At 38.7% G+C, this 21,141-nt stretch overlaps 1 pseudogene; it reads left to right on the top strand.

Annotated features, from left to right (window-relative positions):
* Positions 1-255: 255 nt before the first annotated feature.
* The window catches only part of LOC127131471 (uncharacterized), an 80,079-nt pseudogene continuing 59,193 nt past the window's right edge, over positions 256-21,141 (top strand).

Consider the following 21,141-nt stretch of genomic DNA (forward strand, 5'->3'; position numbering starts at 1 on the left):
TAGGTAATGGATATTCACTCGGCCTATAGCTACTTGTTGGGAAGGCCATGTATTCATGAAGTTGGAGTTGTGACATCTACTCTACATCAGAAGCTGAAACTTGTGAACAACGACAAGCTTGTCGTTGCTAGTGGAGAGAAGGCATTGCTGGTGAGCCATTTGTCATCTTTCACTTTTGTTAATGCCGAGGAAGAAGTTGGAACGCCGTTCCAAGCTTTGTCCATTGATGATAAATTAAAGAAAGTTGGGGTACCCATGTCTTCTTTAAAAGATGCACAAGAGGTTATTCAGGCCGACAGTATTGATAAGTGGGGTTGTGTTGTGGAAGTCGCTGAGAACAAGAACACGGAAGGGCTAGGATTCCAACTAGGGCCATTCAACGCCAATGTCAAGGTTATGCAACCTGTATTCCGCAGTGGAGGTTTCATTCATGAGAATGATCAACACTCAACAGCCATTATTGAAGACAGTGACGAAGACGAAGCTTGCGCCAACTTTGTGACGCATGGCCAGACTTGCAACAACTGGGTTGCTGTTGATGTTCCTACTGTTATTCACCATTCTAAGTAATTTGTTTTTCATTTGTTTTAAGAAAAATCATTCTCCTGTGCCTAATGGAGAAGTGAACATTGTTGGGCATTTTCCTTATTATCATCAATAAAGCAAATTTTTTATTCATCCACATCTATGGTGTTTTATTTTTACTTTTTGCTTTTATGAAAAATGGTAATCACAAAAAACATAAATAAATAATAATCTTTCCATCTGCATAATATTTGTTTGCACCCCACTTCTCTAAAATCCAAATATCAAATCATTATGTAGGTTGGTTCTCAAACCCATTGAATACAATGACCCTACTCCCTCCCCAAACTTTGATTTCTCTGTGTTTGAAGCAGAGGAAGAGATTGATGATAAAGAAGTATTTGATGAGTTATCCCGTTTGCTTGAGCACGAGGAAAAATCCATTCATCCATTTGAAGAGCATATTGAATTAGTCAACTTGGGTTCTGATGACGATGTCAATGAAGTCAAGATTGGTTCTCAACAGGGTCCAGAAGCTAAGAAGGGGTTGATTGATCTTCTTCGAGATTATTTTGATGTGTTTGCTTGGTCCTATCAAGACATGCCTGGTTTGGATTATGAGATTGTGGACCGTAGATTGCCGTTGAAACCAGAATGCCTGTCGGTCAAACCGAAATTGAGAAGGACTCACCATGAGATGGCAGTGAAAATCAAGGAGAAAGTGTAGAAGCAGATTGATGCTGGTTTCCTTGTTACCTCCGAGCATCTGCTGTGGGTGGACAATATCGTGCCTGTTCCTAAGAAAGATGGAAAAGTTTGCATGTGCATTGATGATAGAGATTTGAATAAAGCTAGTCTGAAAGATGATTTTCCTCCGTCACACATTGATATGTTGGTAGACAATATAGCTAAATTCAAAGTCTTTTCGTTTATGGACGGATTTTCCGGTTATAACCAAATCAAGATGGCACCTGAAGATATGGAGAAGACCATATTCATTACACCCTGGCGAACATTCTGTTATAGAGTGATGCCTTTTGGTTTAAAGAATGCTGGTGCAATATACTAGAGAGCTATGACCACTCTTTTTCATGATATGATGCATAAAGAGATTTAAGTTTATGTTGATGATATGATTTCTAAATCAAGTGATGAAGAAGAGCATGTTGAGCATTTGTTAAAGTTATTCCAGCGTTTGAAGAAGTATAAACTTCGTTTGAATCCCAATAAGTGTATGTTTGGTGTTCATTCTACTAAGTTGTTGGGCTTCGTTGTCAGCAAGAAGGGTATTGAAGTTGGTCCTGCCAAGGTGAAAGCAATACAAGAGATGTCGACGCCCAAAACTGAGAAGCAAGTCAGAGGTTTTCTCGGCCGCTTGAATTATATTTTGAGATTTATATCGCATATAACTACCACGTGTGCGCCTATTTTCAAGCTTCTTCGGAAAGATCAATCTTGTGATTGGACCGAGGATTACCAGAAAACTTTTGATAGTATCAAAGAGTATCTTCTTGAGCCTCCGACTCTGTCTCTGCCTGTTGAAGGAAGACCGTTGATCATGTATTTGAATATGCTTGATGAGAGTATAGGTTGTGTTCTTGGTCAGCAAGATTAACCTGGAAAGAAAGAATATGCAATTTATTACCTCAGTAAGAAGTTCACCGACTGTGAGACTCGATATTCTATGCTTGAGAAGACATGTTGCGCATTGGCTTGGGTCGCTAAGCGTCTGCACCAGTATATGTTGAATCATACTACTTGGATGATATCCGAAATGGATCCAATTAAGTACATCTTTGAAAAGCATGCTTTAACTGGGAGGATTGCCTGATGGCAGATGTTACTGTCTAAGTATGATATTGAATACCGATCTCAAAAATCTATTAAGGGTAGTGTCTTGGCTGACCATTTGTCCCACCAACCTATCGAAGATTATCAGTCCGTACAATATGATTTTCCAGACGATGAGATTTTGTACTTAAAGACGAAAGATTGTGATGAACCATTGCTTGAAGAAGGGCCAAAGCTTGGTTCCCGTTAGGGCATGATATTTGATGGAGCTGTTAATTCGTATGGTAATGGAGTTGGGGCAGTGATTATTACTCCTCACGACACTCATTTTCTGTTTATAGCTAGATTGACCCTCAAGTGTACAAACAATATGGCTGAGTATGAAGCTTGCATTATGGGGCTTGAAGAAGCCATTGATATCAGAATAAAATATCTTGACGTCTATGGAGATTCAACTTTGGTAGTCAATCATATCAAAGGTGAATGGGAGAGGAATCAACCCGATTTGATACCGTACAGAGATTATGCGAGGAGGATTTCAACTTTCTTTACAAAGGTTGTGTTTCATCACATCCCTCGAGATGAAAACCGGATGGCAGATACTCTTGCAACGTTGACTTCAATGATTATGGTGAATTTTTGGAATGAAGTTCCTAATTTAACTATGATGCATCTTGATAGGCCAACTCATGTATTTGCTATTGAAGAAGTCAAAGATGAAAAGCCATGGTATTACAAATATCAAATATTTCCTCCAAAGTCAGACTTACCCGTTTGGGGCATCTTTGAAAGATAAGAAGACTTTGAGAAGATTAGCTGGCAATTTCTACCTAAATGGTGATGTGCTTTATAAGAGAAATTTAGATATGGTTTTGCTCAGATGCATGGATGGACACGAAGCAGACCTATTGATGTCTGAAGTCCATGAAGGTTCTTTTGGTATTCATTCCAATGGACATGCTATGGAAAATAAAATATTGAGATCGGGTTACTATTGGATGACAATGGAATTTGATTGTTGCAAGGTTGTGAAGAAATGCCACAAGTGTCAAATTTTGCAAATAAGATTCATGTTCCTCCGACACTATTGAACGTCATTTCCTTCCCATGGCCCTTCTCCATGTGGGGAATTGATATGATTGGTATGATTGAGCCAAAAGCTTCAAACGAACATCATTTAATTTTGGTGGTTGTTGATTACTTCACAAAATGAGTTGAAGTTGAAGGAGAATAGTGATCGAAAATGCAACGGAAATTAAAATTTTTCTCCTTTAGTGATCCTTACAAATGGGCATGATCAGTGATAGAATCGTTACCTCTTGTTGCGATTGAAACCTTTGGTGCAGATCTAAGGAGTGATCACGAATGTTGAATGGTGACAACACCTCTACTCAGTCCACACGAACAAATTCCTTCAATCTCAGTGCTAGCTGCTACGAATGAAGGCTTTGAGTGAGAGAGAGTGAGAAACGAAATTTCAACTGCCCAAATGCTTCTGCACAAGGGTTCTATTTATAGAACTACTTGTGTGAGCTACAAGCTAAAAAGGCCACTTAACTGCATGTAGCCAATATATTTTGATATGAAAAAATCACTTTAGCGCGTGGTGAAGGAGAAGAGAGATCCTAAACGCAGCGGAATTTAAAATTTCTCCTTTAGTGATCCTTGCGAATGGGCATGATCAGTGATAGAATTGTTACCTCTTGTGGCGATTGTAACCTTTGATGCAGATCTACGGAGCGATCACGAACGTTGAACGATGACAATGCCTCTACTCAGTCCACACGAACGGATTCCTTCAATATCAGTGCTAGCTGCTACAAATGAAGGCTTTGAGTGAGTGAGGGAGAGAAACGAAATTGCAACTGCACAAATGCTTCTACACAAGGGTTCTATTTATAGAACCACTTATGTGGGTTACAAGCTAAAAAAAGCCCACTCAAGTGTATGTGGCCAATATCTTATAATATGCCAAAATCACTTAAGCACGTGGTACCTTACCATATTTCGTATTCTACTTAAGTACATCGTACCTTATGATTTTCTACAATTCACTTAAGTGCACCGTACATTACGGTATTCCTTAGTTACTCTATCTCTCATCAATCCGTCCTTTTGTGTGTGACCCTGTAGGTTTTCGCGGCATTGGCAATTATATTAAATCATGTATTTAACATAATAAACAGTGAGCGGTATCTAGCAACACATCACTTCTACCCAAGACGAAAATGTCATGTGATCTGACAAATCCTTTTGTGAAAATACTTATGTGTACAATTATCCTTTTGCCCTTATGTCTATATTGAACACAAGGCATAGACCGTGTCATCCTTGTCCAATTCAATATTTGGCCCATAGACATTTATCCTGTTATGCTGGATGGGAAAATTTCATCTAGGTCACTCATGTCCCTTAGCATGCTTCGTGGAGTACCCATCAACTGTCTTTATGGTCATCCAGTTACGGACAATGTTTGATCAGCAATAAGGCACTCGACTCTACATCTAGAGTCCATAGTGGTTTCAGGTCGAAGGGTGGTATACACCATTATCACCATGAGAATAACGTATGACACTTTGCATAACATTCTATATAGTATTCTCATAGCGGGTCAATCCAGTATAAATATTACTCTTAGCATTCATGCCTATGTTTAAGACTTGATAACTCGTTATCCATGATCCATGAGATGTGATCATCAGTCTATATACATAATAGTCTTAATGCTTTAATATTATCCCACTTCACAATAAAGCTCGACTATGGATACTTTAAGAATAGTGTTCTTATGTTTAATGTGATCTCATGATTAAGTCACACTTGATACATTAAACGGACTATCTATTCTAGGGACTTTATTAGACAAACATAATAAAGAAAAAACCTTTTATTATTAATAAATAATTCGATACAAGTACCAAAAGTATTGGCCTATAGGGCTTACACCAACAATCTCCCACTAGGACTAAAGCCAATCAGGCATACCCCAAATGCCCATAGATCTAGTATGGCCATCATGCTTCTGCTGCGCAAGAGGTTTTGTCAGTGGGTCAACAATATTGTCAAGTGTAGGTACTCTGCATATTTTCACATCTCCTCTATCTATTATCTCTCGAATGAGGTGATACCGCCTAGGCTTCTTAGCTTGTGCGATAGCACCATTGTTATCACAATAGAGACCAATGGGATCCACAATGCTAGGAACTATGCCAAGTTCACTAATGAACTTTTTGATCCAAACAACTTCCTTTGCTGCAATTGAGGCAGCAATATACTCGGCCTCGGTGGTAGAATCAACAACTGTTTCTTGCTTTGAACTTTTCCAGGTCACAACGCCACCATTTAAGCAAAACACATAACCAAATTGCGATCTAAAGTCATCCTTATCTGTCTGGAAGCTAGCATCGGTGTATCCAATTACAGCCAACTCTTTCGGACCTCCATATATCAAGAATGAGTCCTTAGTCCTTCTCAAATACTTAAGGATATTCTTGACAGCTACCCAATGAGCATCACCAGGATCAGATTGGTCCCTACTCGTTGCACTTAAAGCATACGAGACATCTGGTCGAGTACATAACATGGCATACATGATAGATCCTATTGCAGATGCATATGGAATCTTATTCATGCAATCCCTTTCTTCCTTAGTTGAAGGGGATTGTGTTTTTGATAGACACAAGCCATGTTGCATATGGCTGAATCCTTTCTTGGAATCATGCATATTAAAGCGTCTCAGCACTTTGTCTATGTACGAACTCTGACTTAGGCCAAACAGTTTTTGTGATCTATCTCTATAGATTCTAATTGCTAATATATAGGCTACTTCACCTAGGTCCTTCATATGAAAGCATTTCCCCAACCAAGACTTCACTTGTTGTAGGGTAGGGACATCGTTTCCAATGAGTAATATGTCATCTACATATAATACCAGGAAAATAATCATGCTCCCACTAACCTTCTTGTAGACACACGGCTCATCTTCGTTCTTGATGAATCCATATTGTTTTACTGTTTCATCAAAACGAAGATTGCAGCTTCTGGAAGCTTGCTTCAATATATAGATTGATCTTTGTAACTTGCATATCTTTTGGGCTTCTTCTGGTATGTCAAATCCTTCAGGCTATATCATGTACACATCCTCAAGAATATTCCCATTAAGGAAAGTAGTTTTGATATCCATCTGCCATATTTCATAATCATGATATGCATCGATATCAAGTAAAATCCAAACAGATTTAAGCATTGCAACTGGTGAAAAGGTTTCATCATAGTCAACCCCATGAATTTGTTTATATCCTTTTGCAACCAGTCTTGCCCTATAGGTATGTACCTTACCATCCATGTCAGTCTTCTTTTTGAAGACCCACTTGCATCCTATAGGCTTAACTCTTACATGAGGCTCTACCAAAGTCCAAACTGAGTTTGTGTACATGGAATCCATTTCAGATTTCATGGCTTCTAGCCACTGTAGTGGGGTATTCATTACCTTTAGATTTATTGACTAAATCAAAAGTAAATCATACAATTCGAGTCGCCACCGCACTTCTATTTATCCAAAGGAAAGGTTAGAAAGCGAACAAAAACCGAGAAGTTTTATCAAATCAAAAACTAATAAAAATGTCAGAGATCAGAGTAAGGGGGTTTGTTATGCAATGGGAAGGTTTTAAGCACCCAAAACATCCTTAGTACTCTAAGAGAGCCCTTTTTACAAATGTTGTATGGTAGGTTGGTATTTGTGAAAAAATATTTGTGCAAACATGATTGGGGAGATGAGAAGAGAATATATAAATTATTTACAATTTTGTTTGAATGGATAAACCCATTGCCTACGTACCATCTTAAAAAAGGTAGGATCAAAACCTCGTAGTTCGGGGTAAAAATCTCAAAAATTAAGTTGGTGAATTGATTGGTCAAAAGCCTTAAGGTCTTTTGTTATCAAAGGGAGAAAACTCAACCCAAAACCACAAATCCACCATGTGAGGAGAGCTTCAAGATGCTACTGAGGGTTTAACCCTATAATAAGCATGGAAGACTTATAACCCAACACTAAGGATACAGGTGAGTATCATATCAACCTCTATGATAACTCAAACCTATTAGCTAATGTTTATGAAAAGCTTTGGCAAAAAGTGGCCATTGGAACCACAAAAACAATTTGAGTGAGTTGTATTTACAAATGAAAAGTATTCACAAAATAAAGTCAAAGTTGACTTAAGATTCAATTCAAAATAAGTGTTATGAAAAGAGTTTGAAAAATCAAAGGCATAGTGCCTAGGTTTCTAATTTTGAAAGCAATGTTAATGTTGCACAAAAAAAGTTTGGCTTAGGTTAGAGTGGAGAGAAGAAGAGAAGGGCTAGGTCCTAAACATGCAAAGATGAGGGAAGAGAAATAAAACTACTTGGAGTTCCATTCTTGAGATCATAAAGATGATTCAAGTTGCTCCTTTCCTTTGGACTTAGCAAGCAATAAGAAAATAACTCAAGCAACCAAGCAAATATTCAATCAAGCTCCTAGGAATCTTCCAATTGGCTTTTGTATCTCTTATCTTAGATGTCCATGACAATGGTCCTTCTAATTGGCTCAAATTTAGGATCCCTATCACAGAAGAACGCACAAATCAAAAAGTTCCACAATGCAATAAAACAGAATGGACAAGAGTGAGTTTAGAATTATGGTCCTTTCAATTCATATTCAAGATTAAGCATTCTAAAGGCATGAGGCCTACTTGCTCTTCAACATATTTAGCGTTCTAAAGGCATGAGGCCTAGTTGCTCTTGAAACTCCATTTAGCATAGGTAAGGTCCTAAATCTAAGTCCTTTCTCCATTTGCATTGGTTTCACACAATCAAAAACAAAACAAGCACAAGGCAATAGTATATACACAATAATATGCTCAAGTGAGCAAAAGGCAAATTGCATTAACATAAACATGAGCTCAAGTGAGAAAAGGGCAAAGACAAATGAATTAATGAGCAAGAAATTAAATTGCATTAAAGTAAATTGCAAGAATTAAATGCTTGAATCAAAAGTTAATGATTAGTAGTTAGTGTTAGTGTGCCATAAGGAAATTTAGCTCTATGTTAAGCAATCGTAAGTGGACTAATGTAGTAGTCACACCTATCTGAGGCCGGTCAATAAAACTATAGGCAAAAAAACACAAGTTAGAGATCATAACTAGTAAGCCAAGCTCCTACAACTTGCCATGCCAAAAGAAAAGAAGAATGACCTTGTATGGATTTAGGTTTTTTGCTTGACCAAGAAGCAACCTATCTTTAATGCAAATCAATTCACTTGATCTTTGATCAAGATGAATTTGATTTGTATCAAAGAAGGTTAAGCCTCTCATATGTCGAGGATAACCACCAATCATTAACTCATTGGTTAAAAAGAATAAAGAAGAAGAAGAAGATGGAAATGGAATGTACATAATTGAAATTCAAAAGACATAAGCAAAACACATTGATCAAACATAAATGGAATCAACATCAATCAATGGTAAACAGAAGTGAGATGAAGCTTAGAAGTCAAGAAACAACAAACATATTTTTGGTATTTTTTGGAATTAAAATAATACATGAAATAAAATAAACAAATAAAGGTCAAACTTCAAATTCAAATCAACTTGGAAAAGTCCAATTGGATCATCATAGGTCTAACATGGTCACACAAGTTTTGACAAAAATTTTCATCATTTTTTGAAAACAGAAACTAATTTTAAACAATTAAAAATGAAGAAAAATAACATAATTGAACTAAAATCTCAAATAAATCTCAAATCAATTAAGAAATTGATGAGAATATTATTCATAGATCCATCATCATCCAAAGATGTTAAGAAAATATTTTTCTCATTTTTGAATATTGAAAAGTATTTTAAATGAATTAAAAACAACCAGAAATGAAATAATTCACAAAAAATATTAAATGGAATCACAAAAATAATTAAAAATCATTTTTAGAAACCAGAATTCAAGGGAAATTTTTTGCAATTGGTCCCATATTTTTGTGATTCCAAATAAAGAAGTTATGAATTATTAAAATAAAATGGAATAAAAGAAAATTAAAACAGAAATTAAAAATAACAAAAATCCTGAGGCGTCAGATCCACTTCATTAATTGACGTGGTTGATCTAGTGGATGAGAAGCGCGCGCGCATGGAACACTTAAGTCAACAACGAAGCACATGGATTAAAAGAAAGTCATAACAATCAAAGGACCAAATTATATCGTTCCAGTTGGATCCTAGGGCTATGAGGTCAGCCACGTGTGGACGGTGGTGGAAACCACCGTCTTCTACGGTGAGAAGCCTTTTCCCGACCACCAGTTGCAGGTTTTCAAACCTCAACCATAACACGCGATCCATACATCATTCGAAAGCTGAGGTGATGTACATCACCCCTGTAACCTTAATTTCTACTCAAGATCCCTATAGAGAAAGAAATCTGAGATAGAAAAATGAGGTGTTCAATCTGAACTTGTTCAATTCACAAAATTAAAAGCACAAATCAATTGCCTCTCACATGAGGACTTTAGAGGTACCAACCAAACCAAGCAATGCACTATAATAAGGGAGATTCGAAGGAAAACAGTTGGAGAATCAACCTTTGAAGTGCAGCTTTTCAGTGCTTGATCCAATCCAAATCTTCAGTGCAGCTTGATCTTGAAGTAACAAGGAAGCAAGGCTAAGGAATTGTAAGTCAAAGATCAACCAATGAAGTTGAAATTTGAGCTTGAAAAATGAAGAGAAAAATCAGAATTCCTTTAATGGAGGGTTGGGGATTCTGTTGTGCAGAACTTCAGGCGCCTTTAGGTTGAGATTTGAAGTGAGCAAGGCATTCTATTTATAGCCAAGGTTGATGCAAGCAAGGAGAAAACTCGTGTGTGCATGAGCTTGGGTCCTCCATGCATGGGCCTGTACAGGCGCATGTGAGGCCCAAAATCCATTGCAAATAAAAGCTGAGATGATTGTGAGATGATTTGGACGCGCAGACTGCAATGCATAAGCTTGTGCACAAAGATTTAACATGGTTTCAATAAATGATCACAAAACTTCACCTCTTCGAAAATGCCATTTGGAAAATTGAAACATAGGCATGTGGCTAATGGTTAGAAAGGTATTGACATAAGGAACAAATGTTATGTTGATCAAAAGTTCATTTGGAGTGTGGAAAATATTGAAATTGGCCATGAAGTTCAATGTACAAAACATGTATATGGGAATTTTGCCAAAATGGACCAACTTCAAGCCCTTCTGTTTCAATGATATAAGCCTCAAATGAAAAAACCTCAAAATTCAAAGTTGTATATATTTTCAAGACAATAAATATGGACTTAAATTTTGCATCATTTGGATTTTTGATGAGAAAGTTATGGGCACTTGAAGTTGGACTTTTTCACATTTCAATGAATTTGGTCCAAAGTGACCTGTAATGTTTTGTATTATCACATGTATTTCTTTTAGGGTTATGAAATTGTGTCCAACATAACAATTGAATTAGACATATCAAACTTTCCAATGCACTTGGTACCACCTCAAAATCATAAAAAATGTAGGAGTTAGGTCCTTGGGAAGTTGACCCAAAATTAGGGTTTCAGTAAAAATGACCTATAATGTTTTGAAATGAATGATGACCATCCAAGTTTCAAATGAATTTTTTATGAACATTAAATTTGTTCATATGGTTCTTAAGAACATTTTTTCTCTTGGCATAATCATCATTTGACAAACACATCAAAAGTTAGGTCTTAGTGGATTTCAAAATAGTCAGATGATTTGACTGATCAACTTCTCAAAGCCAAACTTCAAATCTTGATGAATTGATGATTGAGGACACTAAAATAGGATCATATATTCATAAAATGATGAAATAAAGAACTTCCCTTGATTGTATTTGATCATAGGTTGAGGTTGCTTCATGAGCTAGGCACAGTCAATGCATAGTTGAATTAGGGTTTCCTTGGGAAACAATCCTCAAGCCCTTTGGTTTATCTTGATCAAGTTGACAAATTAAGATACTTGGGAGGAATATATGATGATTGAGAGCTTTGTGAACCATTGTCATGCTTGCTTTCACTTTCATCTGGCCACTTCTTTGAGCATAGGGGCCTCCTAGGAGCCTTAGATCACATAACTACTTGAGCTTCAAAACAAACAAAGTTAGTGACATATTTTTGTGCTTTTGGTTAGTAAAAAAAATGAGAAAAGCAATAATATATAATTCAAGCATGCTTGGTGGTCTCAAACCAACACACACAAGTCCCAACCCAAGGGTTAAGGAGCCAAGATGCTATGATCCTTGAGGCAAATGCAATTAGCAATGATATGATGCAATGGGGTCAAAATTAGGGTCTTACAGATGCCCATATTTAAGGTCATTCTAGCCGGAGATATGAAGGTTAAAATCTTCGTATCGACGTGGTAGAATGGGCTTAAATAATAACAAAGAGACGAATTTTTGTCCCTAAGAGACCTCATGATGCAAATATTTAGGGTTTAGGGTTTAGGGTTCAGGGTTCAGGGTTACTGGGTAATAAGCTCAAAGGGACACGTGATCAAAACACTGGTATAAGGGTGAGAGAACAACACGCTCGGGGAGAAAGAACATCTAATACCGGTATAAGGGTGAGAGATATCAATCATCCAAAATATATGAGGAAGACCTAAAAAGGTATATTTCCACTCAGGAAAATCTGACTCCACAGGGGACAAAAGTCATAATAGGGAGCAGAAGAAAGGAACACCAGGGATACTGGTTACTGGGCATATAATAGGTGACCGACCAAGCGTGAATTGGGGAATGAAATTCTAGTTATCAGACTTTAGATGTCACACGGGTTGTTATGACATCCAATTCTGCACAGACAAGCATTATGCAGAACTTAACAGTAAGTGCAGTAAATAACACAAGTAATTGTTTACCCAGTTCAGTCCAACATGACCTACATCTGGGGGCTACCAAGCCAGGGAGGAAATCCACTATCATTAGTATTAATTCAAAGCTAAACTCACCCATTTACAACTTGTCACTTAATCCCTACCCAATGCAATTTCAATCTTACTCTAAGATCAGAGTTCCTACTCACTCCCCCTCAATCACCTCAGTGATTACTACCTTTAATCAATATTAAAGACAATTTTGAAGTCACACTTCAAACAACTCTTGATTGTGCTTAACAGCTTTAATCAAGATACACAGCACTCACGCTTAAAAGCTTTGAGCGACACAACACTTACAACTCAATGAACACCCTATGCCAAAGCAATCATCAACGTGATAAAGGCTTGGCTTACAAGATACGTCTAATACAAGACTCACACAAATACAGCAGTGAAATATGATGGACACACTTAATCTTCACGCCTCAAAATCCCCGATACTGAATGAAGAAACGACTTCCTTTTATATTGCAGTACCTGGGCTGTTGCACTTGTATTCTCCTGAATTTAAGGTCACGCAAGTTCCCATAAATTCAACATCTAGGTTACTAACAAATAGGCTATTTGTTAGGTTCATTAAATGTAGCTTGGTTGTTGATTTCCTGGATTTTCTCTAAGCTGTTGAATCCCTGAAGAATAGCCTGAGAAAAAGCTGAAACAGAAAACTGAACAACCTACAATATAGCATATGCTGTTAGGAATGAATGTCACGACATTCAGCTTGACATCAAGGATCATATGCTGAGTCTGTTTTTCCATAAAACAGACTGTACAATTTTGCTGACCTGTACATGACCAAAATGACCATACTACAGTAACAGCTTACAATAATAAATGTCAAAGTATCCAATTTGACATTTACACATTTGGCCTTAAGTCAGTTCTGTTATCCTCTTGAAGAACAGACTAAGAAACATACTGAAGTGTAGCAGAACACCACTCTGTCTATTATTCAGTATATACTGTCCATGATGAATGTCATAACATCCAATTTGACATTCATATAGTAGGCCTTATGCCAGGTCTGGTTCTTCCTTGATAACCAGACTGCAAATGAATACTGAGCTCAGTATCTGCTGACAGGGATGAATGTCACAATATCCCGTTTGACATTCAATAAATCCTGTATTAGCTAATCCTGCAGTAACTACTCAAGTGTGTCATGACATCACTCAAGACATCAGAGTACAGTTAGATATTCTAACCTACAGTGCAGTCACACATACACACCATGTCATGACATCAGTCAAGTCATTAGAATCCAACTAGTGTTTTACCATATAATGCAGCCAATTAAACACCTACAAACTCCCCATTTGGCAAATTTTTGGCTAAAACACTTTGATCCCCATAACAGAGTTCATAGCAGCCAAATCACACATCTAGCAGGAAATAAACCTAGCTAATACACTCAGAGTGGCAGCACACTCACATACATGGAAGTTAAATAAAACTTCAACACACATCAGCTGCTGCAGGGGGGGAATCTTCGAATCTGTCATGAATGTCTGTTTTCACAGACCAATCTGTTGTCTGGGGTATCACCTGTTACTCCCCCTTTTGGTCAAAAATGTTGCCAAAGCCAACAACATAAACAGAAAAAAATGACAGACTTACAGACTTGGTTTTACTTCACAGTTTCAACCAAGTTAGTACCCACATGATCTTGCTTCACAGCTTTGATCAAGTAATCACCCACTTTTGCTTTATTGTAGGTACAACCATATCAGATGCCATGACTTTGTTTCTGCAATCCAGAACCACTCCTGCATGAACAACGTCCTTGAATTCCTGCAGGTGCATAGGCCTTCTCACGTTAGGGTGTCTCCTTACCCTCTTGTTGCCACACTTGTTGCAAGTTGTATAGCTATGATCTGTTGACTAATCAGAACATAGTTCCAATAAATACATTCCAAACATCATTGGTTGCTATAAGGTCTCAGAGAGACATACTCCCAGTTTGCCCCTTAAATTTTCAAACTGAGTAGCATCCAGAGCCTTTGTAAATATGTCAGCCAGTTGTAGTTCAGTGGCTACATGTTCCAAAGTAATGACCTTGTCTTCCACCAGATCTCTGAAGAAGTGATGTCTAATGTCAATATGTTTGGTCCTGCTGTGTTGAATGGGATTCTTGGAAATATTGATGGCACTGAGATTATCACAGAATAATGTCATGACATTTTGAGTGACATTGTACTCAGTGAGTATCTGTTTCATCCACACCAGTTGGGAACAACTGCTTCCAGCAGCTATGTATTCAGCCTCTGCAGTGGACAGGGATACACAGTTCTGCTTCTTGCTGAACCAAGATATGAGATTGTCTCCCAAGAAGAAACATCCTCCTGATGTGCTTTTTCTGTCATCAGCACTTCCAGCCCAGTCAGCATCACAGTACCCAGATAGGACAGGCTCAGACCCATGTGAGTACAGCATCCCATAGTCACACGTCCCATTGATGTACTTGAGGATCCTTTTGACTTGATTCAAGTGACTCACCTTAGGCTCTGCTTGGTATCTCGCACACACTCCAACTGCATAAGAAATGTCAGGTCTACTTGCAGTTAGATATAGTAGACTGCCTATCATGCTTCTATACAAGCATTTATCAACACTAGGCCCTCCATCATCTTTTGTTAACTTCAGATGAGTAGGAGCAGGAGTCCTTTTGTGCCTAGCATTATCCATACCAAACTTCTTAACGATGTTTTTGGCATACTTGCTTTGGGAGAGAAACATAGAGTCCTCTATTTGGTTGACTTGCATTCCAAGAAAGTAGGTTAGTTCCCAACCAGACTCATTTCAAACTCAGATTGCATCTGTTGAACAAAATGTGTTACCATTTGTTCTAACATACCACCAAAGACTATATCATCCACATAGATTTGAGCAATCATGATTTTGCCGTCTTCATCCTTCACAAACAAGGTTTTATCTATTCCACCTTTTCTGTATCCATTTGAGGTCAGAAATTCGGTCAACCTTTCATACCATGCTCTAGGTGCTTGTTTCAACCCATACAAGGCTTTCCTTAACTTGTATACATGCTTAGGTTGGTTAGAATCACAGAACCCTTTAGGTTGTTCCACATAGACTTCTTCATTCAAGTAGCCATTCAAGAATGCACTCTTCACATCCATTTGGAATAGTTTAAACTTCAGAATGCATGCTACCCCTAACAACAATCTGATGGACTCAAGCCTAGCCACAGGAGCAAATGTCTCATCAAAATCAACCCCTTCAACTTGAGTGTATCCTTGAGCTACTAGTCTAGCTTTATTCCTAGTAATTACTCCTTTTTCATCAGATTTGTTTTTGTAGATCCACTTGGTACCAATGATGTTGGTCCCTTCAGGTCTTGGAACTAGCTCCCATACTTCATTCCTTTTGAACTGCTCAAGTTCCTCTTGCATGGCATTGATCCAGTATTCGTCAGTCAGGGCTTCTTTCACATTCTTTGGTTCAACCTTGGATACAAAGCAGGAATTTGAGCTTATTCCCCGTGACCTGGTAGTCACACCACTATTAGGATCCCCTATGATAAGATCCTTAGGGTGGTCTTTCTGAATTCTGATAGATGGCATTTTGGTGGTTGCATCTACTTCACATTCAGGAGGAGGTTCCTGTACTTCTTCAGACTTGACTGGAATGTCAGTTGAACTGTCAAGGAATGTTTCAACATCCTCTATGACATCGATCCCTTCCTCTTTATCATCCACAATAACATTTATGGATTCCATCATGACATTGGTCCTATAGTTGAACACTCTGTAGGCTCTGCTGTTAGTGGAGTATCCTAGAAATATACCCTCATCACTTTTGGGATCCAGCTTCCTTCTCTGTTCACGATCTGTGAGAATGTAGCATTTACTTCCAAAGATATGAAAGTACTTCACTGTGGGTTTTCTTCCTTTCCATATTTCATATAGAGTGGAGGAGGTTCCTTTTCTCAAGGTGACTCTGTTGTGAACATAGCACGCGGTATTCATCGCTTCTGCCTAAAAGTGCATGGGGAGCTTCTTTGCATGAATCATTGCTCTGGCAGATTCTTGAATAGTTCTATTTTTTCTTTCAACTATCCCATTCTGCTGGGGAGTTATAGGGGAGGAGAACTCATGACTTATTCCTTCAGACGAGCAAAACTCATCAAACTTGGAATTCTTGAACTCCGTACCATGATCACTCCTAATCCGGACCACACAACTGTCGTTTTCCCTTTGAAGTCTGATGCACAGGTCTTTGAAGACATCAAATGTATCTGACTTCTCTCTGATGAAGCTTATCCACGTGTATCTGGAATGGTCATCAAGCACCACGTAAGCATATCTCTTCCCACCAAGACTTTCAACCTGCATAGGTCCCATTAAGTCCATGTGCAACAGTTCCAGAACTCTCGAAGTTGTAGAATGTCCCTGCTTCGGATGTGACATCTTGGTTTTCTTTCCCACCTGGCATTCTCCACAGACTCTTCCTTCATCAATAAGCAGCTTTGGAATTCCTCTGACTGCTTCCTTGGATATAATCTTCTTCATTCCCCGTAAGTGAAGATGTCCAAGACGTCTATGCCACAACTTCACCTCCTGTTCTTCCTTGGCTGAGGAGCATATTGTGGAAAAGTTATAGACTTTAGGTTCCCACAGATAACAGTTATCTATGGACTTGGTTCCTCTCATAACTTCCTGATTGTCACCATTTGTCACAATGCACAGCTCCTTAGTAAATTGAACATAGAACCCTTGATCACACAGTTGGCTTATGCTGATGAGATTTGCAGTCAGTCCTCTTACTAACAGCACATTATTCAGTTTTGGAACTCCAGAGCAGTCCAGCTTACCCACACCTTTTATTTTTCCTTTGGCACCATCACCAAAGGTCACATAGCTGGTAGTGTGAGGCTGAATATCCACCAGTAGCTTTTCCATACCAGTCATATGTCTTGAGCATCCACTGTCAAAGTACCAGTCTTCTCTGGTAGAAGCCCTTAGAGCTGTGAGCGCTAACCTAGCATACGATTGTTGCTTCTTGATGGGGACATAGCGCTTATATGTCTTATGCTTAGGCCTGACATGCGAGGTTTGGTTAGGGAAACCATGAAGCCAGTAGCAGAAGGCTTTTATATGTCCAAGCCTACCACAGTGGTGACATCTCCACTTCTGGTATTTCCTCTTCTGATGATTATTCATCTTAGTTCCCCGATGTTGAGACATTGGCTTTGACTTCCGCTTGAACTTCTGAACTTTAGCCTTTGGGCGTTTGTGTTCAGCTGAGGATCTTTTCCCAAATCCTAGGCCAGATTTGGTTCCAGACTTCTGCCCCACCTTTAGAATCTCTTCCAAGGTGTCAGTTCCCTTGTTCATCATTCTGATGGATGTAGTCATATGATTCAGCTTGGAGGTCAGCAAGGCTATCTCACCATTTAGACCCTCTATGGCTGTCAGATGCTTCTGCCTCTCATCTTCCAGTTCCTTGATGAGTTTCTTCTGCTTTTCCCCTTGTGCACAGACTTCTACACTGGTGGTACACACCTTCTTATAGGCTGCAGCAAGTTCATCAAAGGTCAGTTCATCTGCACTTGAGTCATCATCAGAGGCACAAACACTGGTTAGTGCAGTGACATGTTTGGCAGATTCTCCTTCAGATTCACTTTCAGAATCTCCTTCAGACCATGTGATAGTTAGCCCCTTCTTTTGCATCTTGAGATAAGTAGGACATTCAGCTCTGACGTGTCCATACCCTTCACAACCATGACACTGGATTCCCTTGCCTTGGTTGAACTTTTCTTCAGAAGTTGATCTTTTCCTGATGTCAGACGGGATGTTCTTGACATTAGGTCTCCCTCTTTGATCAATCTTCTTCACGAACTTGTTGAACTGTCTCCCAAGCATGGCTAAGGCTTCTGATATACTTTCATCACCTTCAGTATATCCTGCTGCTGACTCCTCTTCAGCATTAGATACAAAAGCTACGCTTTTATTCTTCTTTTCAGCATTCTCACACAAGCCCATTTCAAAGGTTTGGAGAGAACCAATGAGCTCATCCACCTTCATATTGCAGATGTCCTGCGCCTCCTCTATGGCTGTGACCTTCATAGCAAATCTCTTAGGCAAGGACCTGAGAATCTTTCTTACAAGTTTCTCTTCAGCCATTTTCTCACCCAGTCCACCAGAGGTGTTTGCAATTTCAAGAATATTCATGTGAAAGTCATGAATAGTCTCATCCTCTTTCATCCTCAGATTTTCAAACTTGGTGGTCAGCATCTGAAGTTTGGACATCTTCACCTTGGAAGTACCTTCATGAGTTACCTTGAGGGTATCCCAAACTTCCTTAGCTAGTTCACAGTGGTGCACCAGCCTGAAGATGTTCTTACTGATTCCAATGAACAATGCATTCAAGGCCTTGGAATTTCCAAGAGCTAATGCCTCTTGCTCCTTGTCCCACACTTCTTCAGGAAACTCCACACTGATTCCATCTTCACCTGTCTTCGTTGGATGCTCCCATCCTTTGTTGACAGCTCTCCAGACTTTGCTATCTAGAGACCTTAAGAAGGTTATCATACGAGGCTTCCAGTCATCATAATTAGAGCCATCCAACATGGGTGGTCTATTTGAGTGTCCTATATCCTTGTCCATGGTACTAGAAAGTAACTTCCCTAGATCTCACCCAGAAATTCAGAGGCAGGGTGCCTGCTCTGATGCCAATTGAAATTCTAGTTATCAGACTTTAGATGTCACACGGGTTGTTATGACATCCAATTCTGCACAGACAAGAATTATGCAGAACTTAACAGTAAGTGCAGTAAATAACACAAGTAATTGTTTACCCAGTTCAGTCCAACATGACCTACATCTGGGGGCTACCAAGCCAGGGAGGAAATCCACTATCAGTAGTATTAGTTCAAAGCTAAACTCACCCGTTTACAACTTGTCACTTAATCCCTACCCAATGCAATTTCAATCTTACTCTAAGATCAGAGTTCCTACTCACTCCCCCTCAATCACCTCAGTGATTACTACCTTTAATCAATATTAAAGATAATTTTGAAGTCACACTTCAAACAACTCTTGATTGTGGTTAACAGCTTTAATCAAGATACACAGCACTCACGCTTAAAAGCTTTGAGCGACACAACACTTACAACTCAATGAACACCCTATGCCAAAGCAATAATCAACGTGATAAAGGCTTGGCTTACAAGATACGTCTAATACAAGACTCACACAAATACAGCAGTGAAGTATGATGGACACACTTAATCTTCACGCCTCAAAATCCCCGAAACTGAATGCAGGAACGACTTCCTTTTATATTGCAGTACCTGGGCTTTTGCACTTGTATTCTCCTGAATTTAAGGTCACGCGAGTTCCCATAAATTCAACATCTAGGTTACTAACAAATAGGCTATTTGTTAGGTTCATTAAATGTAGCTTGGTTGTTGATTTCCTGGATTTTCTCTAAGCTGTTGAATCCCTGAAGAATAGCCTGAGAAAAAGGTGAAACAGAAAACTGAACAACCTACAATATAGCATATGCTGTCAGGAATGAATGTCACGACATTCAGCTTGACATCAAGGATCATATGCTGAGTCTGTTTTTCCTGAAAACAGACTGTACAATTTTGCTGACCTGTACATGACCAAAATGACCATACTACAGTAACAGCTTACAATAATAAATTTCAAAGTATCCAATTTGACATTTACACATTTGGCCTTAAGTCAGTTCTGTTATCCTCTTGAAGAACAGACTAAGAAACATACTGAAGTGTAGCAGAACACCACTCTGTCTATTATTCAGTATATACTGTCCATGATGAATGTCATAACATCCAGTTTGACATTCATATGGTAGGCCTTATGCCAGGTCTGGTTCTTCCTTGATAACCAGACTGCAAATGAATACTGAGCTCTAACAGAACACCAACTGTTCTATTCCTCAGTATCTGCTGACAGGGATGAATGTCACAATATCCCGTTTGACATTCAATAAATCCTGTATTAGCTAATCCTGCAGTAACTACTCAAGTGTGTCATGACATCACTCAAGACATCAGAGTACAGTTAGATATTCTAACCTACAGTGCAGTCACACATACACACCATGTCATGACATCAGTCAAGACATTAAAATCCAGCTAGTGTTTTACCATATAATGCAGCCAATTAAACTCCTACAGGGAATATTTCCAAGACACTCATCATCCAAAAGGAGGGCTGAGAAAGCAGACTCAATTACAGGATGGACATTCTATTCCATAAGGACATACGAATCTTACTCAACTAGGGAAGAAAAAGACTTCGACAGAAGGGCGCATGAGATATATCATCTATTACCGTCAGAACATAGACAATATACTCACATGGAAGATTATCCACAACCGGTTACTGGGTTAATAAAGGATAAATCGACCGAAAAGAAAGGACATCGGGATACCGGCTACCGGGTAAAAAATAAAGACCAATCACGGGGAGAAACTAACATTACCAAACAAGGGTAAATGAAAGATGACTCGCTAGGGGATAAATTGCTTGATCAAAGCAAATATCCAAGAGATATATCACCGGTTACATGGTGGTATACTAAAAAAATATGAAGGAATATCAATACCGAATACTGGATAAAGATAACCAACAAGGAGGGGATTACATCTACCGGTTACTGGGTAGAAAACCACAGAAGAGGGTACCCGTCATCGGTTAGGATGAACAACATCAGGGATTAACTCTGCAAGGGGACAAAATGGGGTTTACAACTACCGATTAATGGGTAGTAAACCATAGAAATAAGACTTACAACTACCGGTTACTGGGTAGAAGGCCACAACATCCGCTGGGGAGAGAATGAACAATTACTGTTTACGGAGTAATTGATCACCTGAACCACAAGGAAG

This window comes from Lathyrus oleraceus, chromosome 3, assembly GCF_024323335.1.
Source record: "Lathyrus oleraceus cultivar Zhongwan6 chromosome 3, CAAS_Psat_ZW6_1.0, whole genome shotgun sequence".
Classification (NCBI taxonomy): Eukaryota; Viridiplantae; Streptophyta; class Magnoliopsida; order Fabales; family Fabaceae; genus Lathyrus; species Lathyrus oleraceus.